Source organism: Equus caballus, chromosome 4 (assembly GCF_041296265.1).
Source record: "Equus caballus isolate H_3958 breed thoroughbred chromosome 4, TB-T2T, whole genome shotgun sequence".
Classification (NCBI taxonomy): domain Eukaryota; kingdom Metazoa; phylum Chordata; class Mammalia; order Perissodactyla; family Equidae; genus Equus; species Equus caballus.
In genome coordinates this window covers 38,629,893-38,656,340 of record NC_091687.1, presented here as the reverse complement: position 1 = coordinate 38,656,340, position 26,448 = coordinate 38,629,893, and the positions used below count along the sequence as shown (strand labels likewise).

The following is a 26,448-nucleotide window of genomic DNA, read 5'->3' as shown; positions in this document are numbered from 1 at the left end:
TTAACCCAACATTATACAAAATTTGGTGTTATGCATAAAAAGTGACAGAAAAGATAGTCACAAAACTTATAAAATTCATCTGTAGGTGAGAGAACTTGAGATAAAGTTTGTGCAGGTGCTACAAAATTCAATCATAATTCTGTTATATAGAAATATTATTTTATTACTCTAAAGTGAGCTCAATTTGCTATGAGATCCCATTTCCGATGACAGTGAAAACACTTAATCTTGCCAATTATAGGTAGCTTAGTTACTTTCAGCATAAAATTAGTCTCCTTTGCTAAATATACAGTCAGAATTGGCTTACTATTCTATCATTTCAAAGTTTAAACTCTGTCCTCATTTCTCAAGATTTCTTCCATTCCCTCCCTTCTCAGGATCTCTAGGGGACAGGGTAGTTTTCAGAACATAATGGCATTGGGGATGGGACTCTGGCTCCCAGTCCTTCCTTGCTGGCTCCCACTGACCATAGGTGAGGAGCGTCTGTTGGCCCATCTTCACTGCATGTGCTCTTTGAGTGCCTGGACAGTGTGACTTCTGGTCTCTTCTCTTGGCAAACGCTGTTAAGTGCCTCTGGTGGTCCTTTCTATCTCCAATCCCTGATCCTCCTTCTCTAACCCATCACTCCACCATGCACTTGACTTGCCTCACCTCAGCCCTGTTGGGAAGGTTGATGTCCCTCTGTTACCTAGTCCCCAATTCTAGGTGATCCCCTCACAGTGACTCCTGGCAGGCTGCTGGCTCAATCTCAGCATTCCCAAACCTCAGGATATGGAACTTTTGTATCTTCTCTCTGCCTCATGCAGGCTTTGAGGAACTTGGGGGTGGGGTATCTTCTCTAGCCTCTCTTTCTGCCTAAAAATGAGACACTGACAATTTTACTCTACCTAGGCTGCCTTGCACTATCTTCAGGCTCTCTGAATGGCATCTTCCTCCCAGAATTCTAGAGAGAAGGAGGACAAGCCTCTGCTGGTGATGGATGCCAAAAATCTTCTACAAGTCTCTATTCTTCTGCCATTTTGAAGGAGGAGGAGAGGTGGAAAGCAAACTCTGCAAAAACATCCAACCTTTCTATTCTCTCTCCTCTTTCCTCTTCCTTCTCTTTTCTTTCCTTTCTTTCCCCTCTCACTATGGATAGGAGGTGGCTGTGGGCCACCAAGGTGGGTACAAAAGTCTGAAGTTTTGGGAAGCAGTGAGGGCTCAAAGTACTGATTTGGAAGGCACCAGCATAGAGGTGATGGTTAAAGACGAGGGGCTCATAAACGGAAAGAGGTTATGGTTGAGGGCAGAGCCCTGGGGCTCATATTTTATTATTAAGAAGCCACAAGAGTGCCAATGAATTTTTTTCAAAAACTCTGGCATATTACAAGATAAATAACATAAATCCTGTGAGAGAAGAAAGTCTTCATCTTTCACTTTACCAAAAAGTAGTTCCTAACCAGCCACCAGGCAGGGCCTTAGGGAGGACAACAGAGCATAACGAGCCTTTTCTTCACTCTTTCACCACAGCATTGGCTAACAGGCAGAGTGGAAGAAGGTTGTCAGTCTTTTTAAAATGAGGCTGCCCCTACTGTAAAGACTACTCAAGCAACTTTATACATTCTAGAAGGAAAGTCTTTGAACTGGGAATTCTTCACTGAGAAAGTTTCTTTTTTAATTACCAAAGAGAAAGGAACCCTTTCTGAAGATTGTCTTTGAGAGATAGATGTCTGTGGGGTGGTTGGCTGACTGGTTAGCTGGGCAGTTGGACAGATGGACAGATGGACAGGTAGATGCATAGATGGATGGATGGATGGATAGATGGGTGGATGGGTGGATGAAAGGTATTGCTGTTGAGTACATGAAAACATGGAATAGTCTCTAGAAATGTTAGTCCCTTAAGAATTTACGGTTAATTACTTAACTAAGTCAATAAATAATTATTGAAAGCCAACTGCTAGCCTCCGTGTTTGGCAAGGTCCCTGAAGTACTTGTCCTTGATCTCATGGAGCATTCAAGCTAGAGGAAGAAACAAAGAGCAAACAAATTAATACATCAATTATTAAAAATTAGGAAAAGTAATTTAAAGAGGATTATCATTATCATCTTAATTTTCATTTTTAATTCCATTAAATGAGAAAGAAGCAAGTTATGGTGTCAATTCCTTCTTATAGTAGGAATAGTGACCAGCATAGGGATGGGGAAACCTAAGATAACATCTTTAAAATTTTAATATTGGTCAAGTTTCTTGACCTCCTGGCCAATTTTGCTGCTGCTAAAAAAAAAAAAAAAGAGGGTGTGGGGATAATTTGAATTCACATTTGTATTTGAAGATTAACTTAAAAAGTTCACTGAATATAAAATATAATGCAAATACGCCAAACTGAGAAACACTTACTATAATTGAAATTTTAAACTGTTTTATTAAATGTGTCTCTTTTCATTCTCTTGCCTTTATAACTATAGTATGTAGCTTATCGGAATTACTTACAAAATACCACCATACTCTTAAGTATTCCATCACTCCAGTATTAAGCTGCCCTCTGGTGGTTTTTAATTTACCAAATGTCTTTAACTACCTACCTTAGTGTCTGATGTGTAGTATACTTAATGTATTGTCATTTATGTAATGTCATATTAATTCCCACTTTTTATATGTACTTATTTAGCAGGGCCTTTGACATATTCGTTTGATAAGAATGGGCACGGGCTAATGTGCAGAACAGGGAAAAACAATCAGCAAATTCATGAAGCAGAGTTTGTACGTCCAATGCAATGAGTTATCACCTATTAGCATTCTTTTATTGTCATTATGGTATAGGACTGACTGATATGAGCCTCAGTCATAAAGTATAGAATATAATAACCAAAATACCCCAAGCCTAAAACATATTTCTTTAGTGATGACCCCTAATACATATTAAAGGCTCTCACATCACACAATGCAATTAACCTTTGCAATGAAAATATAAAATATTCTCATTAACGAATTGGCTAAATGTTTGTCATTGCCCCAAATAATTTGAAATATAGAACTGTCTTTTAACTTCCTGCCAAAGATAAGCATGGTGTGCCTGCTGAAAACGGATATTTCTAATCAAACCAGTCTCTTGTCTTTTGATAATAAGACGGAGATTGTCACTAACTTTTGTTTTATTTTGTTAAACTTTCTCCAGTATAATGATTGCAATGTATAAAATGATCTTGGTTATAAGAACAATATATTTTAACAATAAGAGTTTAAAAGTTAGAGTATTATTCAAATTTTCCTATCATTATTCTTTTTAGATATGGTAAGATCTATTTGGACACATTTAAATTATTTATCTTCTTACATGTATGTTCTGAGTTCAGGAAAAGATCCACATTGTAGGAGACTAAACATTTTTTAGTTCAAATATTTATTCAGGAATTTGAGTACCTTCTATGTGCCTACCCCTGTGTGGCCTGCACTCTAGAAAAGAAGGTCATTCCAGAAAAAAGTTCCAAATATATTTTAAGCTGTTGCATCATTGTGGGAATTAGTACTTGAGAGAAAGGGTGTTTCAATAGTTAAGGAAAGAATTGAGAGCTATAGTAGCTGCAAGGGGAATAAAACCTTCATAGAGAAAATGGCACTTGAACTGGATTGTGGTGGATTGAGGGGATTTTGGTGGCAGGAATAAAATGTTGAAAACTTTTCAGATCAGAAAATAAAGATGAACAAAACATGTAGGAGTATCATATGTTGGTGAAAAACATTGAGGGAAATGAGTTGAAAATCAGTCATTTTCTAAAACAAATCTATAGCGTTACAGTTGAATACAGAAGTTAAATCTGCAGCTATGTTTAGCAAAGTTCAGAAGATTCATAGCAACAATAGTTTTACCTAATTAGACAACACATATAAATTGCTGTTCACCACCACCATTAAGTAATTGATCATTATTAGTGGAATTAGCAGGATCAATGGTTATAACAGAGGCTAAATGCAGTTATATTATTTTAAGCAGCTCAAATTTTTAAAAATTGAGATACCATTTTAGCGGGAAATGCACAGATTTTATGTGTACAATTTGATCAATTTTGACAAAATTGACACACAGCTTTCAGTTCTGACACCTGTGTAATCAACACTCCTATGAGATATGGAATGTTCTATCATGGCAGAAAGTTCTCTCAGCCAATTTCCAGTCATTCCTCACCACCTCCACCCTCAAGCAACAGCTGTTCTGATTTCTGCAACCACAGATTACTTTTGTCTGTTCTTGAACTTCACTGTGAATGAAATCAGAGAGTATGTATTTTTTCGAGCCTGGCTTCTTTTACTCAAGCAGAATGTTCGTGAGACTCATCCTTGTTATTGTATCAGTAGTTAGTTCCTTTTTATCTCTGAGTTGAATATTCATTCCGTGGTATGACTATAACACAGTTTACCTGTTCTCCTGTTTATAGATACTTAGGCTGGTTCCTATTTAGGGCTACCAGGAATAAAGCTGCTATGAATAGTTGCATATAGGTCTTTGTGTAGTCATGTTCATTTCACTTGGGTATATATTTAGAAGTGGGATTGCTGAGTCGTATGGTAAGTGTATTTTAACTTTATAAGAAACTGCCAAACAATTTCCCAGAGTGGTTATGTCATTTTATACTTCCACTAGCAATATATGATAGTTTGGAATTTCTATCTTCTTTAGTTTTAGTCGTTCTAATAGGTGTGTAGTATCTCACTGTGGTTTAAAATTATATTTTTATGAGAACTTGATGTGCATTTTCCAAGTGCCTATTGGCTATTTGCGTATCTTTTTTCTGAAGTGTTTGTTCAAGTCTTTTTGCCTATTTTTAAGATTGGGTTTTTAAAATTCTTATTAAGTTGTAGGTATTCTTTATATATTTTTGAGTCCCAGTGTTTGGTCAGATATATGTGTTGCAAATATTCTCCCAGTCTGTGGACTGTCTATTCATTCTCTTAACAGTGTGTTTTGAAAGTGTTTAATTTTGATGAAGTCCAATTTATTATTTTTTTCCTTTTGTGATTAGTGCTTTCTGGGTTTTCCTCAGGAAATTTCTGCCTACCCCAAGTTTGCAAGGATATTTTCCTATGATTTTTTCTAGAAGCTTCATAGTTTTAGATTTTGTGTTTAGGTCTGTAATCCATCTTGAGTTACTTTTTGTGCATGGTGAGTTGAGGTTCATTTTTCCCGCACATGAATATCATGAATAAGTTGAAATTATGTCAAGAAACAGGAAACTTTTAAAAGATTACTGAAAAAAGGAAACTAGGAGTAAAAATGGGCCCTTGACTCATACTTAGTCATTCTTTGTACTCACACAGCAAGCATGCACAAACGACCATTAATATTTTTAAAAATACAGCCATCACACATATGAGTTCCTGGCAACTAGATCTATTACCTGAATGAACTAACAAAACTCCTTTATATGGAAAGGGTGCTCTATCTGCAGCAGAAATCTAACTTTTTGAAACCTTACAGCATTTTTCTATTCCACTTAGAAGGAATAGAAAGGGCAGGTAAATATTTTTTGGGGGGATGGTTGGGAACTTTCAGTGGATCTTTTAACTAGACAAAAGATAGAGCCAAAATCTCTTCTACATCGGACAGTTTTAAGCACACTAAGGAGCTGGACTGCAAATGATGACATACGTGGGGCTGGAGTAGGCTTTACACCAGGACAAGAGGGAAATCTAGATTTTTCTCTGTCTTTGGTCCTCGGATGAGATGAGGGTTTGTGTTCTGGGTAAGCGGTAATTTGGAGGAGGCACAAACATGGGGTAGAATACAGGGGTTGAGAGTGGGGCAGGTGAACCGCATCTTAGCAACACGTCAAGAAATAAATACCCCTTGGGAAAGGTGTAGTGTGAACTCCTGAAGTACCCGTTTCCAGTGGTTAGTTTTCAGAATGTGTTTCCATTCCATAGACTCCCAAGTCTTTGGTAAAGTTATAGCTAGGTCTGACTTTGGGACATTAAGAGAGGGGCTGTTTCAGCTTGTAGTGAAATTGAAAGGGTAAGAGCAGCAAGCTTAAAAGAACAACCTGTGAAAAGCCTAAAGAATAAACTGAAAAATTTTGTAAGCAGAATGCAGAGAGAATAGCAAGTGTTTGGTTTAGATGTAACATATTCCAACTTATGTGAAGCACCATGTATGTATTGTTAGGATTTCTATGTTTTCGAGAAGGAAATTCAGATCTAGAGAAGGATTAATTAACAATGTAAAGAGTAGAGTCACAACATGACTTGAATCTTTTTTTAAAAAACCAGTTTGAAAGGTGGAAGCTAAATGAAGGTATGACAGTAATTCTACAGCACAAAAGCTGTATTCATGGGGTGAACTTGGAATTGTCTAACACAAGATCATCTAAATGAAAGCTTCTCAAACTTTAGTGTTCATCCTGAAGCTAATATGATGTAATATGTCAATCATACCTCAATAAAAAAACTTTAGTGTTCATACAAATAATCTGAGAATTTTGTTAAAGAGTAGATTCTGATTCAGTAGAACTGGGATTGGACCTAAGAGTCTGTATCTAACAAGTCTAAGGCAGTGGTTCTCAAATTGTGATCCCTAGACCAGCGGTATCAGTACTGCTTGGGAATTAGTTAGAATGCAAATTCTCAGGCCCATGGATTAGAATGCAAATTCTCTGACCCCACTGCACAACTACTGTATTGGAAACTCTAGAAGTGGGGCCCAGCCATCTGTGACTTAACAAGCCCTCTAGGTGATTCTGATGCACACTCAAGTTTGACAGCCACTACCCTAGAGCTGCACTGTTGACGTCCACTAGTCACACGTATAAATTTAGAATGTATAAAATTAAATAAAAGTAAAAATTCGCTTCTTCAGTATCATTAGCCACATCTCAAATACTCAATAGCCACATGGCACTAATGGCTACCCTATTGGACAAGGAGGACATAGAACATTTCCATCATTGCAAGAAGTCCTATTGGACAGCGCTCCTCTACAGTACTATCTGCCATCCTGGCTTCCCATTAAAACCATACAGTGAGCTGTTTTTTAAATACCATTGCTTGGGCCCATACTAGACCAACTCTGTCAGAATCTTTAGTTATCTATTGCTACATAATAAGTTACCCCAAAATTTGGCATCATAAAACAGCAAATATTTATTATCTCACAGTTCCTGTGGTGCAGAAACAAGGGCATGGCTATCTCACAGCGGGTGAGATCTTAATCCCCAAAAATTATTACTGCGCTTTATTCTTGCCCCAGGCTACAAAGATCAGCAGCAGCAGGAGAAGTGGGAACAGGAGGTTGGGTAGATAATCCTATCTATTGCGATTTCCAGGAATGGGAGATATGCTTTTTTTAAAATCCCACACAGAGACTTTGAATGCTTTACCTCCATAAACTACTTCCTTCCTGTGATACAAGGATGAACAAAACAGAGACAGTCTCTTCCTTCAAGGATTTTATAGTCCAGCTGGGAAGTCAGTTCTCAAATAAGTAATTATAAATAACACAGAGAAGCAAGAAGTATGATATGATGTGTGCTGTGTGCTTTAAGAACTCACAGCAGAAGAATCTAGCGGTCAGGAAAGGTCTCCATGGACAAGAGACACAAGTTGAGATGAGAAGGATAAAGAGCAGTTTTTCAGAAGAATAGTGGTAAGTGGGAAGTTTCCCAGGCTAATGGAACAAGATGTCCAAAAGTTCAAAAGCAAGAGAGATTATGGTGAGTTCAAGGAACTGAATGAAGTTCAGAATGGCTGGAGTGTGTGGTAGCACAGGAGATGGGCTGCAGATGTCAGGGACCAGATCACACATGGCTTTATAAATAAGGTGACCTTATACCCAATTTTCCCAGACAGCCTTCAGTTTACACATCTGTTCCTTCATAATTATTAATAGCACTCACTCTCCAAAATGTCCCATTTGGACGATAAATTAAATGGTCACACTATCTATATGCTCTGACATAAAACTTTGACTTTCTTTTAAGGGCAATGGGAAGATATTCAAGAATTTTAAGCAGGGAATTGACATTTGTAAAGCCTTTTGAAATAATCCCTTAGGCTTCAGAGAGAACAGTGAATTGAAGACCAGTAAGAAGGCTGTTACAGTTATCCAGGCAAGAGATGATGGTGTCCTGGGCCATAGTTGTGGCATTGTGAATGGAGAGAAGTGGACAGAGTTGTAAACTGTTGAGAAAAGAGAAAGATAACAATTGAGCATATGGACAGATGGAAATTAAGTTGACTACTTTTCTAGTTTGGACAAAAATGGCCAGGTAGTGATGTCATTTGCTATGACAGAAAGAAAAGGAGGATGGGGAGGTAGAAGTTAACGATAAGTTTAGTTCTATATTTGCTAAGAGGAATAGATATGTGTCTGGAGCTCGGTAAGGAGCTGGGGAAATCAATTTGAGATTCATTGGGAAGTGAGATTGTCCAGGTAGAGTGTATAGAGTGAGAAGTGCACACAACCTGGGGCTCAGCCCTGAAGAGCATAAGCTTTTAGGGCAGAGTAAAAAGAGCCTGCAAAAGAGGCTGAACTGAAGTGTTCCAAAGGATAGGAGGAAAACCAAGGAATCCAGCATAATTGATATTAAGAAAGGAAAACATTTTTGAGAGAACTGAGGTGTACTGAATACACCTGAGGTGTACTGATACAAAAATGTCAAGTAAAATAAGGTGTGAAAATTTCCATTGGATTCATTGGTGAGAGAAGTTTCTGTGGAGTTCCTGGGGCTAAAGGCTACACTGTAGTGGAATGAATAGGAGGTAAACGGAATGGAGTGAAGGGAAATGAAGGGAAGGGAAATTGAGAAATTTGGCTCTAAAGAGGAGGGGAGAAATGCAGCTATAGCTGAACAGGGAATTGGAATTGAAAGTTTTCTTTCTCTTAAATAGTTTTTCCCATGTGTAACTGCTAATTAGAAGGAATGGGTAGAGAGAGAAGATTTGAAGATGTGGAAAAGAGAAGCAGGTAAGAAGGATTGAGAGTACGGATGAATGTTGTATTAGTAATCTACTGCTACATAATAAGTTACCCCAAAATTTAACAGGACAAAACAGCAAATATTTATTATCTCACAGTTCCTGTGGGTCAGAAACCAGAGCACAGTTTAACTGGTTGCATCTGGCTCAAGGTCTCTCATGAAGTTGCTGTCACGCTATTTGCTTGGGCTGTGGTCTCATCTGATGACTCAACAATGGGGGGAGGGGAGAGGATCTGCTCTATACTTGCTCATGTGGTTATTGTCAGCATTCAGTTCCTCATGAGCTGTTGGACTAAGAGCCTGAGTTCTTTGCTAGCTGTCAGCCAGAGGCCTCCCTTGGCATGCGAACCTCTCCATAGGGCAGCTGACAACATAGCAGCTGGCTTCCTTCAAGGTCAGTAAGTGAGAGAGGAAGAGAGAGCTAGAAAGTAGCCAAGATAGAAATATAATCTTTTTGTTAACTTGACCACATTCTATTACTTTTGCTGTATTATATTTGTTAGGAGCAAGGCACCTACGTTCAACCTTCATTCAAGGGGAGGGGATTACACAAGAGTATGAATATGAATATCAATAAGTGGGGATCATTGGGAGCCATCTTACAGACTGCGTGCCACAGAGTGATAAACTTTAAACAGAAGGAGACTTCTTCTATGGTAATAGAAAAGAAGGGGGAAGAGTTGGATCTAGATTAGTTTGGTATAATTGAAGCAAGAAGGGAGTGAGTTCTTTTCAGATGGCTTCTATTTTCTAGGCCAGCTAAGACATGTAGGCTTTTTCTGAAAGTGGAGAGAGAATTGAAGTTTTGATAGTAGAGAAATTTTGAAATAATCATTGTTGAGAATAAGAGAAAGAAATGAGTTGGGAAACAGAGAACTGACTGGGAATGTAGTGGGCTGCTGAAGTGGGTATCCACAAATTTGTAGTGAAATCAATCTTCCCACTACGGTAATTTTTCTCCAGCAACACCCCCTAATAGGAAGGAAGAAGTTCTCCATGGCTACTTTCTGATGATTGCCCACTTTCCCTGAGGGGGACATGGAAAGCATGAAAAATTGCTGAGGCTGATACTAAAATTTATATAACCATAAAATTGAACAAAATAGCTGCCAGTTTCAGAGTCTAAAAAAGGAATCTGTCACACAGAGTTTCATTTGCCGCAAAATCCACAGAGAGTCAGGTTAGCACAAAATAGGCCAGGCTGCTGAGTTCCATGCTATAAAGTTGTCTATTTAGCTGCCTTCGCTGGAATTCACACTTGCTAAAGATAGTTAAACCCATCAACCACAGGAGAGCATTAGAAGTTTTTCATTGATTATTTTGGAAAAGATTGTCTTATGAAAATCCCCAAAATGCATCTTTGAGAAATAGGTTCACCTGTTTACTCCACCTTCTGAATAAAACCTAATTAAAGCTCTACTTTGCTGCTTTTAGTTCTTATATATAAAACTTAGCCCTACCCCAAGAAGAATAAGACAACTTCCCCAGAATGGAAGCCTGACTAGCTATAGGAAGTAGACAGCACTCTTTTGCTCTTGGCTCTCTGCCAAGTGAGCTAATTATGTGTCAGCTGCCTGGTTCTTGGTCTACTGCTTGGAGCTAATTGGCTACTGCAGTGGAGGGAAGGCTCTGGCAAAAACTAACATGGAAAGGACTGTCTCCCAGCCTCATGTGTATGCGCCATTGGATAAAGAAGGTGAAAATATTTAGGCTCCATAACCTGACTTCACTCAGCCTTGCCTCACCTCTTTCTTTTTTTCTTTCTTTTTTTTATTAATGTTATGATAGATTACAACCTTGTGAGATTTCAGTTGCACATTTTTGTTAGTCATGTTGTGGGTACACCACTTCCCCCTTTGTGCCCTCCCCCCACCCCCCCTTTTCCCTGGTAACCACCGATCAGATCTCCTTATCAATATACTAACTTCCACCTATGAGTGGAATCATATAGAGTTCGTCTTTCTCTGACTGGCTTATTTCGCTTAACATAATACCCTCGAGGTCCATCCACGTTGTTGTGAATGGGCCAATTTTGTCTTTTTTTATGGCTGAGTAGTATTCCATTGTGTATATATACCACATCTTCTTTATCCAATCATCAGTTTCTGGGCATGTAGGTTGGTTCCACGTCTTGGCTATTGTAAATAATGCTGCGATGAACACAGGGGTGCAACGGACTCTTGAGATTTCTGATTTCAGGTTCTTACTCACCTCTTTCTTTATAGTCAGGTACCTAGTGAACAAGGGACATCCAAAGATTGGTATGTAAAAAGGCAATCTAAGGCAAAAGGAGATAAAATTTTGCTATTCCAGTGACAGCTTAAAGCCAAGACACAAACGTGGAGAAGATAGGTAGTTGGATTTCTCTATAGTTGAGATTTTCTCAGAGAGAAGAGTCTGAAGGATAGAGAAACAAAGAAGTTTAGGATTAACCAGTGAGAGTGGTTGACACATTGGCTATGATAGTGAAGGACATGGAGGCAGGAGGGGCTGAGAGATGTAAGGAGTAGAATTGTCACTGGATGGGTGGTAAAGATAAGGCTAATCAGAGGTGCTCAGAATGACTGAACCACTAAGCTAGAAGGGGAGGCAGGTGAAACCCTAAAATGGGCTTTGAATTTATGATCTCTGGGAGGTTTACAGAGTGTTATCATGGTAAATGGATTTTGCCCACAATGCATTTATATGGGAGAATTCTTTCCAGATCCTTGTGCTTTTACAGGCATTTAATTCATATCCCTTCTGTAGAATGGAGACTCCTACCTGGATCTTGTAAGAGGAATAGAGCAGCCAAAATAGGCCTGGATAATCCCTAGATATGACAATTGAGAGAGCTTAAGTTATGTAATAGGTGAAAATCCTTCCTGATACAAGATTGTCCTTCGGCAACATATTCCTTTCAAATATCTTTTCCTTATTATAAAAGAGAAAATGCTCACTCTAGAAAACTCAGAGAATTTATCCATCCATTTAACCATTCATCCAGTGAAAACATAGAGAGCCCTGGTGACTTTGTTGGAGTCACAGGGAGACAACAACGAATATGACAGATAGGTCCCTGCATTCATGGGCCCTGCTTTCTAGTGAGGGAGACTGCTAAGTAAAAATCATAATACTTTAGTTAAGGAAAAAATGAGCAGGGTAATGAGATGGAGAATGACTGCTGTCTGTGTGGGGAATGGAGACACAATAGATGGGGTGCTAAAGGGAAGGCCTCTTAGAGGAGGTGACAGTTGAGTTGAAATCTGAATAATGAGAAGGTGTCAGTCAGGATCTGGAGGGGCATGTTAAGTGAAAGTAATAATTGCCAAGCCCTTAAGGTGGGAGAGATGTTAGCCTAGGCTAGGACCTGACCAAAGCCCAGAGGGATTGGAGTTGAAGGAGCCAACCAAAGAGCTGCAGGAAATGCAGTTAGAGCAGCCGGCAAAGACAGGACCATGGAGGACCTTGCAAGACGGTGGGAAGGGTTTGCATTTTGTTCTGGGTGCAGTGGAAAGCCATGTTGGGATTTTAGGCAAGGGAGATATATGATTTGGTGCACATTTTTAAAAGATGATTTTGGCTGCTTTGTGAAGAATGAATAGGGAAGGGTAAAGGAGGTATAAAAAGAACACCAAATCTATGAATATGTTTCCAAAATCATAATTGTAATGCAAGTACAGTTTTGTGTCTACTTTTTTCATTCCATATCATGAGGACACAACTATATCATCAAAAGTCACTTTAAATGAATGCATGAAAGTCTTGTCTGTATCTGACCTTAATGTATTTCACATTCCCCTATTACTGGGCAATTAACTTATTTCTAAGTTTGCCTGATTTTTTCTGTTTTTCAGGAAAAGATTCACCCTGAGCTAACCTTCCTCTTTTTTTTCTTCCCCAAAGCTCCAGTGCACAGTTGTATATCTTAGTTGTAAGTCCTTCTAGTTCTTCTATGTGAGCCACCACCATAGCATGGCAACTGACAGACAGGCAGTGTGGTTCTGTGACTGGGATAGGAACCTGGGCTCCCAAAGCTGTGAGCGCCGAACTTTAACGACTAGGCCATCAGGGCTGGCTCTTGAGTGTTTTAAGTATAGCAGCTATAGTTATATTTTTATTTAATCTTAGGCTACATTTCTACCTCATTAGCATCCATTCTTATACATGGAATGGGACTACAAAATCAAAAGATATGGGTGCTGGATTGTTCTATTGTCAACTTGGGTAAGCTGGGAACTATGTTGTCCAGAATTCCTTTCCCTGCACGCCTAGAGGTAGAGTTGTCCAAAAGAGGAATTCATATGAAGTTTGGGCAGCAGAAGTGAGGCAGCATCTTCACTTATTCTATGAAGGTATTTGTTGTCAGAAGCTAAGATGCCTGGTGGGTTCCAGGTTGTGCTCACTCTTCTCTTGGCATCCAGCTCTTCTTGACTGCTGGTCCTGCTGATGGATGGTGGCCCTAGATTGGCCACCAGATGCCTGGCTGTGGATCTCCAGAGGCAATGGCCTCCCAGAGACCTTCTCATGAATCTGAATCCCCCTTTGCTTATCCACATCAGTGTCTCAGATTTGCTCTGCCTTGTCCACCCACCCCAGTGCTGGAGGACTGGTTAGTGGCTCTTTCTCTGATTCTCAAATCCCATCCGGGCTTTCACTTCCCCAGCTTTTCCCACAATTGTGTAAGGTGTATCTATATAATAAATCCTGTATTCTGTAATACTCATAGTGGTTCTGCTTGCCGACTAGTACAATATGTGAGTATTTTGATCGTTCTTCTTATATATTACCAGATCACTTTCTGAAAACTCATAACCGTTTATACATCCACCAGGGGTTTATGAAAATGCTTATCTCACTACCTTCTCAATAGTTTTGATGTTTTATTTTATTTTATTTTTTTTAAGATTTTATTTTTTCCTTTTTCTCCCCAAAGCCCCCCGGTACATAGTTGTATATTCTTTGTTGTGGGTCCTTCTAGTTGTGGCATGTGGGACGCTGCCTCAGCATGGTTTGATGAGTAGTGCCATGTCCGCACCCAGGATTCGAACCAACGAAACACTGGGCCGCCTGCAGCGGAGCACGCGAACTTAACCACTCAGCCATGGGGCCAGCCCCCTGATGTTTTAAATCACTTTCAGTTTTATGGGGAAAAGTTGGCATCTAGTTTTAATTTGTTTTTTCTTTGATTACTGATGAAGTTGAACTATTTTTTTTCCCCTGTGATACTTTTATCCTTCCTCTTTTCTTTTTTATTGGGGATAATTATCCTGTTTGTAAGGATTTTTGAAAAATTCGAGAAAACTGTGTAGCACCTTTATTCACACGTCTCCATTTTTGTCTGTCTTTTCACTTGTTGGCACTTCCTGCTCAAGTTCCTTCATAGGTTGCAAGGTTGCTATTGTGTGTGCCTGTGTGTGTTTTTAGTCTTGATATCATAGTTAAACATGGTCAACTTATAAGTCAGTAGATAGAAGGCGAATCAGGGCTTTTGGATTGAAAACAATGGAAATCAAATCTGCTGAATTTAAGGAAAATGGAATTATATGGGAACTCACGGAATTTATTCACATCTTTTGAGGCCTAGGCCCCGGTTCAATATGCAGAGTGCTAGTGCAGGAATGAGCAAATCCTACCAATGTCAGTTTTGTTTTCTCTCTATTCAATATTTAAATTTCCAGCAGTGAGCTTTAAGTTGACCCAGCTTACATCAAGTGCTGGCCTCCAGTTTCACCTGGTTGTTGAGTGAAAGGATCTGGCCGAAAGAGCCTCCAAAGGCCCTTTTCTCATCCATAGTGGGAGGGCAGGCACATGCATTTATATTTTACAAAAAGTATTTTCCAAAGTAGAAGGAGTAATTTCCCAAGGGAAACTATAGTGCTGTTAGGGAGCATCCCAGTGCTTCCTGTATGTTGAGTGGCCAAAGTCCAAATGTCCATAAGCAAAATCTAGCAGTCTCAGGTGAATTTTCATTGACATTGATTACAGAGTGTACACATTTTGCAATCTCATATTTCTTTTTAACTACAAGTATTTTATAAACCATCATTTATAAATCTATCTAGGAAATGTATAATATAAGTGAATTTCCCTTTTAAGCTTTTATGAGATCACCTGAGCTTTATGGCTTTCAACAACCACTAGTAGATCAAGAATTTTGATTGAGATATTTTGCTTATATTTATCATACTATATAGGAAAGCCTTACTGCTAAAAAACTATACAATCCTGTCATAGCAATTTCTAATATGTGTGAAACCTTTTCCATGAGGACTATTTCTTTAAAAAGATGTTTTGCTAAAAAACAGAAGGGTTTAATAGGTTTAACAGCAAGCCCTACCAATAACTTTCAGCATCTTTTATACATACCTTCTTTTTTATGTACATAAAATAAAAAATTTTGTGGTCACACAGTTAAAATATCAATATATATTTTCAAGCAACTATGGAGCTGACTTCTTTCCCACTTGCTATGGCAGTTACTTTCCAGTTAGAGTAAGTAATAAGACCAGTTTTCTGAATTGTTGGTTGAAAGCAAGTACTTGTTTGGCAGGAAAGTGGGCATTGTAAATAGGAAAGTCACTTTGAAAACAAACTAAAACCCGAATTTATAAGCAATTTAGGACTAACAAAACAAGGAACAAGAAAGTGCTCCCATAACATGAGGAATTAGAATCAGGATCTAAAAAACTTTAGGAACCCAGGCAACTTCTCATTTGCCCTGTGTCTGGTCTTTGGCCTCTGGTTCCCACTTTTCTGGGCTTCTCCATCTGTTTTCATCTCTTTCTTGATGCCAGCCTGTGCTGCTTCTACACATAGCGCCCCTTTATCACTTACCACACCATCTAAGGTCATTGCCTGTTTATGGTCTCTGTTCCCATTAATTGTCCCCTAATATCCATTTGCCTTTTTATCCACAGTAAATCGTGTTTTAGGTAGGCCCATGACTACCTAGATATATACCACATTTTTCAACCTTCCTTGCAGCCACCTGTGGATTTATGATTCTCTTTTGATCAGAAATAATAAATGAAAATTCCAGGTCAAACCCTTAAAAGGAGTGTGCATTTCTCTTTCCCAGCTTCCTGCCACTTGTGATGTGGAGGAGATGTTGAGAGCCAGAGAAGCTATCCTGTGCCCAGAGAGGAAGCGCGAGCTAAGATGGCACAACCATGCTGTGGGCCTGGGCTGACGCCTCAGGACTCTAATGTGGGACAGAAATCTCTACCTATTCTAATCTGGGGTCTCTTTGTCACAGAGGCTTAAACACTATTCTAAAGATAACTCATCCTTCAAGATTTGAGCCTTTATAAGGATGGGTAAGAGGACTTTTCTTTTTCATAGTTGCCCCCAATCTTTAGCACAGCTCATATTAGGCACTCAAAAAATACTGGTTAAATGTCATTATGGGCTGAATTGTGCCCCCCAAAATTAGTATGTTGAAGTCCTAACCCTGGAGTACCTCAGGATGTAACTGTTTGGAGATAGGGTCTTTAAAGAGCTAATTAGGGTTAAGTGATGTCATTAGGGTGGGCCCTAATCCAATATGACTGATGTCCTTATAAGAAGACACACACAAAGGAAACAACATGTGAAGACGGAGAGAGAAAAGAGCCATCTACAAGTAAAGGAGAGAGGCCTCAGAAGAAACCAACCCTGTCGACGCCTTGATTTTGAACTTCTAGGCTTCAGAATTGTGAGAAAATAAAATGCTATTGTTTAAGCTACGTAGTCTGTGGTACTTTGTCATGGCAGCCCTATCAAACCAATATGAATGTTTAAATGATAGAAAGTTTTTTATAAAAGTTTTGTTTTCAATAAAAGGCCTGGGGGATTAATGAAGGTTAGAAAAAAACAGGCAGAGAGAAAATGTTTCTTTTCTTTTACTCAAGGACAACTTCAATGTGTGCTAGAATCCCTTAAACACAGAGTAAATAGAGACCGTTAAAACTAACAGGGAAAAAGTTCAATATCTTCAAGTTGGCTGATGATTTGAGTCACTATGGACTTTAGCAATTGATTAGAAATCTAATTATTACTCAGAAATTCAGGGGAAAGCTCCTTCTTTATCCTAAAATCCCAAGACCATTGCAAATTGCACCACTCACATTACCCACAGTGAAAATGACTGCTTTAAACAGAACTTTCTTATGTAGCAGAGGAGCAAGTTCCTGTTCAAGTGACAGAATCGCAGAATTGCAGGATATGCTCAGACCAAAAACAATCACTCGACATTTTCTTTAAAGTTTAATGAGCTGAAAATCATGACTGTACAGAAGTTAGGAGACAAATTTCATAAAGTATCTGTTAAGAATTTCCATTTAAAGTAGCAAAAACCTACTTGAGCTAGCCTAAAGAGGAAAGAAAAAAAACATTTTACTGGAAAGCTGTGGGGAGTCTCTCAGAACCAACAGGCAGAAACTGAAAGTGGGCCTCAGGTGAGAGTGGAAGGAGGAACTGGAAGGCCGTCAAGATCCTGGCCATCACTCATACTTTGTGTGGTGAGTCTCTTTCTGGGCCCTCCTGGCCTCTCATCTGTTTCTTTATTCAGCTTTATTCCTGCTCCCTCCTCCTTCCTTCTCTCTTCCTCTCTGAGGTCAAAGGTGAAGGGATGGAGGGGAAACATATTCACGTAGTCGTATGAATAGAGCAGACCTACCCTCCGTCTATAGGAGAGGGGAAGTTGTTTCTTAGAGAATTGGAGATGAGCTGTGTTGGGGCTAATACCCAAAAAAGTTTATGTTAAAGTGTATGTCATGATATTCACTTTTAAAAATCCACATGTATGATTTCTCTTCCTCAACATTTTTCTTGATTAAAGAAAATCACACACTTCGTTAGGGCATAATTTCATAGGGATCATAGTGATATGTCAACTAAAATTTATAAAGTATGATATGATTTTCCCTTTATTATCATGTAGTTCTCCATATGACCTCCAAAAGTTAATTTGTGGGGTTTAAAATCTCTGCTAAGGGACCAGAATTCTGAGCTGAAATTTTATTAACTGGTCCTAAAATCAGACAGGCCATTGGAGATGGGGAGTAAGAAATAAAGCTATCTGTACACATATACTTCTTAAATTTTGATCACAAGCTGTCAATAAATAGAAGAACCAGTTTCCAAAATAGTAGTACTTATTTCATTCCCACATATTTGGACTGCCCTTCCTAAAGAAACCGATGACGAAGAATTGATGCTTTCAAGACTATAGAGTTCAGTAAGTTGTTTGAGTCTTTTCTTTGCTGTTTATCACATTGTAGCATAGTTTCAATTGGCCCAATTTTGGAGTGTCACAATTTAGCAATACTTTCATGAGTGGATTATTATTTGGCAGTTTATAGCTCCTTTCTCTTGTAAACGAGGATGTAGGTCTGAGGCAGGCTGGGACCTAGGCAAAATGCGGCTGACGAGGAAGAGACTTTATGCTAGACAGAGATCCCCATCCCCCGAGGGTGCAGGGGAGGGGGCGGAGGGAGCTCTCTCACTCGCAGACATTGGTTAGATCAAGGTTAATCTACAGTCTTAGGAAGCAGAGCAGCCCAGACATGAGTCATTCACACAACACCATCAAGAAGCCTATCAGACATGATTTACTTCTGGTCAGCAAGTGACAGAAACCTCACCCTAAATTGGCTTGAGCAAAAACCAAATAAATTAGCTCATAAAACTAGACAGTCCCAGGAGAGGGTTGGTTTTAGAGGTGGCTTGTGTGGAGACTTACACAATGTAATCATAACCCAGTTCTCTCCATCTGTTGGTTTGACTGAGCTCTTCTCTGCTGTGCTGGATTTATTCTAAGACAGACCCTACCTTCACGGTTGTGAGTTAGTTGCCTGCAGCTAAGCGTCATCCTTAAATCCAGGTGAAAGCGTCCCTCCCCGGACCTGATTCTATACAGAGTTCTTCTCTGACTCTCCTCCAGCCATGTCCTCCCCATGGGGCAAAGAGCCTCTGGAGCCAAAGGCACGTACTACCCTGGAACTTTCTCACCCCTCTAGATCACACTCTGGCCACCATGGACCCAAGGATCCCCTGCCAAAAATCTCCAAGCTAGTTCTCAGCCTTGAGTAGACCTCTTCTTTGAGTCCAACCTCCTGCGGGTGAACTAAACTGCTCAAGTGCATACCTTTGGGTCCAAGAGTTAGCTGATTGCAGATGGTGTGTATGGAATTTGGATGAGCAGGTGGGGTTGTTCACACATGGCTTACGAGTTCTCTTCTGGTACAGAATTGAGAAGGAGGGAGAAGGGAAGGAGCTGGGCCACAGTGTGTGCGAGCTTTTCATCCAGCCACGTTCTGCTGCAGGAATCTGAGGTTACAGAGATTATACGATAAAAATAATACGGGTTATATTATGAAAATATATTTGTCTAGGTAGGAGAAAAGAATAATTTGTATTTAACATTGCATTTGATTTTATACTTTTTACATATTTAAGCATATAGTTCTATGTTTAGAATATAGGTTTCCGTTTGTTCTCTTGTTCTGTGACCTGCAAATGTTAGAGTTAAACCTGCTTATGTTACAACTTTTAAGTTTTAAATTTAACAAAAGAAGAGGGAGCAACTATCCTACAACTTCCAGGGAGAAGTCCTGACATTTTCTCTGCTTGGGTCATTTTAGGTCACATTCCCACCTCTGAAGCAATTACTGTGGGAATAGGATATCTTGGGTCCCAAAATCCATCCCTAGGGCTTAAACAGAGGCTCACCAAGTCTACTCAGACTGAAATGAGGGAAGGCTGGATCCTAAGCAAAAGTTGGAACTGTTGCTAGAAAGGAGGAATGGGTGTTTAGGTTGGGGGGCCAGCCCAAATGCTGGGACATTTTACCTGGCTCTGAGTTTTACGATATTGAGGACTTGTTTTACAGGATGGCCTGGCAGGACCTGGTTGATCTCAGGAGGAGGGGCATCACTATCAGGTAAGGAAGGTGAGAAGGCAGACAGGACAACTGAGGCAGATGCTGTATCCATGGACAAGCCAATCATGGAAGGGGGGAGGAGAAAGAACGCTCTAGCTCAGGAGCACCCAGGCCTCCAAAGCACACCAGAGGCTGCAGCCTCCTCAGAAACAGATGCTTGAGGGAACAGCCTAGGGAGCCAGTTCTAGTGTGATGAGTTAATTCTGAAAAGCTTGCAGAGAGTCTGAGGAACTTACGAATGGATGGAGACAAAGGTGGAATTGTGCCTGTGAGTAGAGGGCGTCTGTGCAAAAGACAAAGGAGAGGAGATGAGGCAGGAGAATGAAAACAGGCTAGCTTTCTCTAGCATTACTTCAAAAGAGAAAACGCTGTTTGGGGAAAAGCTGGTCTCTTGACTGTGATATTTGCAATCTTAGAACCATTAAGACCAAAAGAGTTTGTACACTTTTTAAAAAGCGTTAAGTGAGAATATTAAGATACCCAAATCATGTTTATATTTGCTGTGCTAAAATTCACAAAATTCTAAGCCCTTTATAAACAGGTAGCTTTTATTAATATCAAAAGCATTCAATTTACTATCATTATATAGATGTGACACTAAGGTAGCCCTTAATTTTAGCCATGAATTGTAGGATTTACTCCCGACCCCTTCCCACCACTATCTCTATCACTTGCTGTCTTTGTCCAGGGTTTCTAAGGTGATGTTTACATTTTTATTGGCTTAATTTTCTGGCTATAACATTTTAATTTTTTCATGAAATAAAATCAGAGTATCTTGTATATTATAGGGACTTATCAAATATTTGATTTCTATGGCAGAAAGTACAATAGCCTTAATTTCTGAATTCATATCATATTGATTCACAGACATTTGATCCTGATAAAATATTGAGAGATCACTCTTATCCATCCTTTCTCTACTTGAGAAGAGGAGACTTGTATCTCAGACGGTGGTCAACTGCCTTATGCAAGCATTTCACACACAGGTGCTGGACTAAGGGGAGCATCCCAGGAAGCCGGAAAATCACTGCTGCTTTGCCTACACGCAAGGTTGACTGTAGATGGATTAAGACTAAAAAACTTCCTTTTCTCTCAACAAGTCGGAAATACTAATAGCTGTTTTTGAAAGTGGAAAAAATTCCATTTGGGAAAATGTTTACTTCGCAGGGATTCTCAAGAGTGGGATAAGGCCTTGGAGATCCTTTAACTTGAAACTGCATTTGGTGCAAGAACTCCTCTTTATTTTTTTTGCCTTGAAAATAACAGTAAATTATTAAAAGTTCAGGCATTTCTGAAACATCATTAACAAACCCATGCCAAGAGAAAATGGCTTTGAAACATTGGATGTAAGTTAACAGGTAGTGGCAGCAACACCACAGAAAGCAAAAGGGATAGAATAGTCCCTGTGACCTACTGGCACAAAAGAAAATTTCATTTAAGCTGAAATTTCAAAACTGTAAAGTCAGAGTAGCATGAAAATCACCAAGTTACAAAATACTTTAATATGAAGGTATACTGGTCCAAAGAAAAATGGGTGAGGCGAGATTGCCTGGCATAGTCCATCTCTTTTTTCATATTGTGATCAATATAATAAGAGGAATGTTTGGAGTGCCAGCCTAGATTCTGCTACTGGCCACGCACTTGAGCTTCTTACCAATTATTTCTCACATTATGTCAACCCTGAGCACATATCAGCTTTTGATATTTGGAATGCCTGGAAGTCTTTTAATAGCTTCGCCCTAGGCAACTTTTAACACTCATGTTCCTAGAAATTACAGTGAAAAATCATGTTATAGCTCACTGAGGTTTTCATTCTCCGGGTTATGTATTTTCACCAGCAACAAGTGTTCAGTACCTTCAGTGAAATGGTTTAGGGATCGTGAGAACCACGGAATGATGACAGAGCTGAAGGGTCCCAGACGCATCAAGTCAAAAATTTATCTTTCTCATTTTATAGTTGAGGAAACTGAGGCCCAGATAAATCTTCAAGATCACTTGGCTTGTTAGTAGCAACCTCAGGGTTGGATAATTTAGTGGCTCAATGACACCAGTGAGGACCTAGGTTCTTTCCAATTGTCAGATCTGCCCTCTCAACGTATCAACTTTTTCCACAAACTTATCTCTTGACAGGAAAGTAGCTGAAGTAGCTCTGAGAATCACACGTAGATACAATATTAACCAACTGAAAAAGAGGAAGGTGTCCTTCTTGTGTCTTATTTAAGGGTGAGCCTTTCCTAGAAGCTTCCAGCAGATTTCTCACTGATGACTGGTCAGAATTGTGTCATGTGTCCCTTCTAAAACAATTACTGGCAAGTAAAATGAGAGTGCCATAGACCAATTAGGATTTACCCTCTTGGTCTGGGAATTGCGTTGCCTCCCTCAAGTACAAAATCAGGGTCATTTCAGTACACGTGTGTAGGGAAATAGATATTGAGTAGGCAACCAACAGAATGTTTTACACTCTATAAGGAGCCCAAAGTAACGAGTAACAGCTGAAGATTCCTGGAAATGATTTCTTTTAGAAACCTACAGTGCGTTTCTCCACCATCTCTTGCTCTGCTGTGCCTTTTTCTTCTTCTTTGCTGTCTGCCCTACCACTTTCTCCCTCCCTCTCCTTCCCCCAAACTGTCTATGAACTGAAATTAGTCTGCACCACTTTGAGGGCCTACTGTGTGTAAAGCATCATAGTAATATAACTTAATCTTTGGGGAGGGTTTATTAAAATGCTATAAGCTGCATTACTTAAAAGTAAGTTTATTTCATAATATTAATCAATTTCTAAACTAAATTGCTATGTAATATCAAAGACTTGTTTTGTTCTTTCTATTCTGGTAATCAAAAATCTTCCATATCAAAAAGATTTCCACCGAGTTGCTGCCACCAAAATACATAAAAATCCACATCAATGTCTGCATTTTTTCTTCTTAAGTCTTCACTGTATCTCAAAATGCTGATGAATATATTATTTTCTTCTACTGGTCATTTCATTCTATGACCAGAATTATATTTTTCACTTAGTGGGAGGTCTTTTGTTTCCTTAAAATCCTTTTCTATTACACTTCCTTGTCCCAAAGACCACATTGGTACCCCTGCACTAACTTGATGAGGGTCAGTTGCTTTGTGTCCCCAAATTTGCTGTAAGTACCGAAATGAATATTATTCTTAGGCTCTGAAGGAATCTAATGTGAATCATAAGGAATTATGATATGAATGTATACGGGATGACCGTAAATAAGGCTGATTAGCTGTTTTTACAGTAAACCTTCATTAAAGGGAGGACAGTTCTTTCACTGGTCTAAAAAGCACCAGAAAGCACATAGATTTTTCAAGAAAGAAAAAGGTAGCTGAAGTCGCCACTGAAATATTTACTATTTTTGTGGCTTTTTGCAACTTGTTTATAAATTTTAGTTTTCTCTGAAAGAAATTTTATAATTTATAATTATATCATCCTATAATTTATTGTCGAACTGGGACACTTTCTGCACATTTCCCTCAGGGATTCTTTCAGGCTTTTTGGGGGGAAAATTTTGGTTGAAGTATAATGTAAACAGCAAAGTACACACGGTATAAGTAGATTTTCACAAATTGAATAAGTCTATGAAACCAATACCCAAATTAAAAATTATGAAATCAACACCCAGATTAAGAAATAGAATATTACCAACATTCAAACTGAAATGTCTGATTTTGAGAGTGAAAGCTGGCATTATTTTTTAACAGAGTAATTGAAGTATAATTGATATGCAATAAACTGTGCATATTTAAATTTACAGTTTAATGAGTTTTGACATATACCTGTGAAACTATTGCCATAGTGAAGATAATAAACATATTCACCATCTGAAAAGTTTTCTTTTGTCTCTGTAATGTCTCCTTTCATCTCCCTTTCCTATCCCCAGGCAACCACTGATCTGGTTTCCGTCACAAGTTTGCTCTTACAGAATTTTATATAAAGAGACTCATATACTACGACCTTTTCTGTTTGACTTCTTTCACATAGATTCTTACATGTTGTGTGTATCAATAGTTTCTTCCTATTAATTTCTGATTGGTATTCCATTGTATGGCTATACCATAATTTGTTTATCCATTCTCCTATTGAACATTTTGGGTTTCCAGTTCAGAGTTACTACAAACACAGCTGCTATGACATTCATGTAAAAGTCTTGGTATAGACCTATGTATTCATTTCTCTTATGTAAACACTTAGGTGTAGAATGGCTGGGTGGTATGGTAGGTGCAATTATGTTTTTAAGAAACTGTCAAATAATTTTCCAAGGTGGTTGCGCCATTTTACAGTCTTTAAAGAAATGTATTAGAAGTATAGCTTCTCCACATCCTTACAGTTCCATCCACTTATGATCAGTGTTTATAATTTTAGCCATTCCACGGAGTGTGTAGTGGTATCTCATTTTGCTTTTAATTTGCATTTTCCTAATCACTAATGATGGTGAACATGTTTTCATGTGCTTATTTGAGGGGGCTCTATTTTTAATTGCACCAAGACAACAGGCATAAAATAGGACTGTGTTTGGCAAATTGGGACATGTGGTGAACTAGACAAACATAAATGAAGGATTGGTTTACAGATGTTGAAACATCTTTGCATGCCTGGAATAAATCCCACTTGACACTGGTGTATGGGATGTATACCACCATAACAAAAAATGAAGGATAAAAATCACATGAGCATCTCAATAGATGCAGAAAAAGCATTTGACAAAATTCAACATCGATTTATGATAGAAACTTGTTACAAGAAAAAAATTTGTAACTGTGAGGTGATGGATATCAACTTATTGTGGTCATCATTTCACAATATACATATGTATCAAACCGTTATATGGTATACTAATATTAATATTAAATGGACAATGTTATATGTCAATTATATCTGAATAAAACTGGGAGAAAAAAAGAATGAAGAAGGTAAAGGGAGAGGGATATGGGGAAAGAAGAAAAAAGCCTTTCATTGGGTTTGAAGATTGTGACAATGCTTTGTTAACATAAAGTGAGACAAAATTTTATTCTTGTTATTATGTAAGCTAACAATAATAATTCAAATTTATTCTTTTTTTCCCCAAAGGAAAAATATGGGAAAAGTTACGTTCTTGTTTAAGGAATCTGAGGGTCAATATTTTTACAAAAGTTAGCAAAATGCCATGTTTAAAATTTATATATAGGGCCGGCCCCATGGCTGAGTGGTTAAGTTCGCACGCTCTGCTTTGGTGGCCCAGGGTTCCACTGGTTTGGATCCTGGGCGAGGACACGGCACCGCTTATCAGGCCATGTTGAGGTGGCATCCCACATGCCACAACTAGAAGGACCTACAACTAAAAATATATAACTATGTACCACGGGGATTTGGGGAGAAAAAAGCAGAAAAAAAGAAGATTGGCAACATTTGTTAGGTCAGGTGCCAATCTTAAAAAAAAAAAATTATATATATATTTATCAAATGGTATACATTATAACACTGCAAAAAGTATATACCAAGTAGTAAAATATGATAACAATCTCATAAGATTGTACTTAATATGGCTCAATTTTATAGAATATTGTAAATGGTTCTTTCTCCTAAAGCAATTCTAGCCCTTGTTTTTCCCTTAGAGCAACAAATCAGAATGTGTAAGATTACAGAATGCTGAGGGCTCTTTTGGAGAAACTTTGCCAGTTATTTTTGAGGAGACAATTGGAGAGAATGAGAGGCATTTGATTAAGCACCTTGAACCACAGATGTTTTGTTCTTCTGCTCTCTTTTTCTAAACTACAAAAACAAAAAAACCATCTTGGCAATTGCGGATGTTTACGAACACTCCACTGATTTTTTTCTGTTGTAATTGTGTTTTCAAACAAAATAACTTCTGTCTATAGGCTAGAGCAGTAAGTTTATGCAAGAGGACATGAAAATATCCTATTAGTTAGAATTTGTACCTAAAGTGCATGACGCCCTAGGCATTATGTAACATCTTTATATGCGGTGTTGTAATTGCAATTATTCTGAACAACTTAGAATGCTTTGTACATAGTAGAGTCTCAAATGTTGTTAGTTAGAACTAAACATTGGACACAAAACCATCCTAAACAGGCAACCTGATTCCCTATGGTTTTAATATCTGATTTCCAGATAACTAGAAGTCTGCCTTTAATACACTCTTATGTGCACTGAGATTTTCACAGAGTGATAAACAAAGTAAACATTTGAGCTGGAAATCACTGGAAGTGTTTGAACCAAATAAAAGGGTGCTACAAAGGAAATCTATCCTTAACTTTATAACCAGACACAAATTTTTTCTGGTTTACTGTTATACAGTTGAGAAAGCATTTTTCTCCAGAATTGTTTAATTTCACTGACAGGGAAGTTTGGTTTCTTTTTTTCTAACACAATAACCTCTTTTTTGCATGATTTTAGACACATTTAAAGGAAAATTTTGTTTTTAAAGATTTTATTTTTCCCTTTTCTCCCCAAAGCCCCACAGTACATAGTTGTATATTCCGGTTGTAGGTCCTTCTGGCTCTGCTGTGTGGGACGCTGCCTCAGCAAGGCCTGATGAGTGGTGCCATGTCCACGCCCAGGATTCAAACTGGTGAAACCCTGG

At 38.6% G+C, this 26,448-nt stretch overlaps 1 protein-coding gene across 1 annotated transcript in view; it reads right to left on the bottom strand.

Moving 5' to 3' along the window:
* Nucleotides 1–1,273: 1,273 nt before the first annotated feature.
* Nucleotides 1,274–26,448, bottom strand: part of PTTG1IP2 (PTTG1IP family member 2) — an 80,675-nt gene continuing 55,500 nt past the window's right edge. The window contains exons 7-8 of the mRNA XM_070264490.1: nucleotides 19,055–19,236; nucleotides 1,274–1,998 (exon numbers count right to left, since the gene is read on the bottom strand). The gene's annotated coding sequence lies outside the window, so the exon portion shown is untranslated. The remainder of the gene's footprint in view (nucleotides 1,999–19,054; nucleotides 19,237–26,448) is intronic.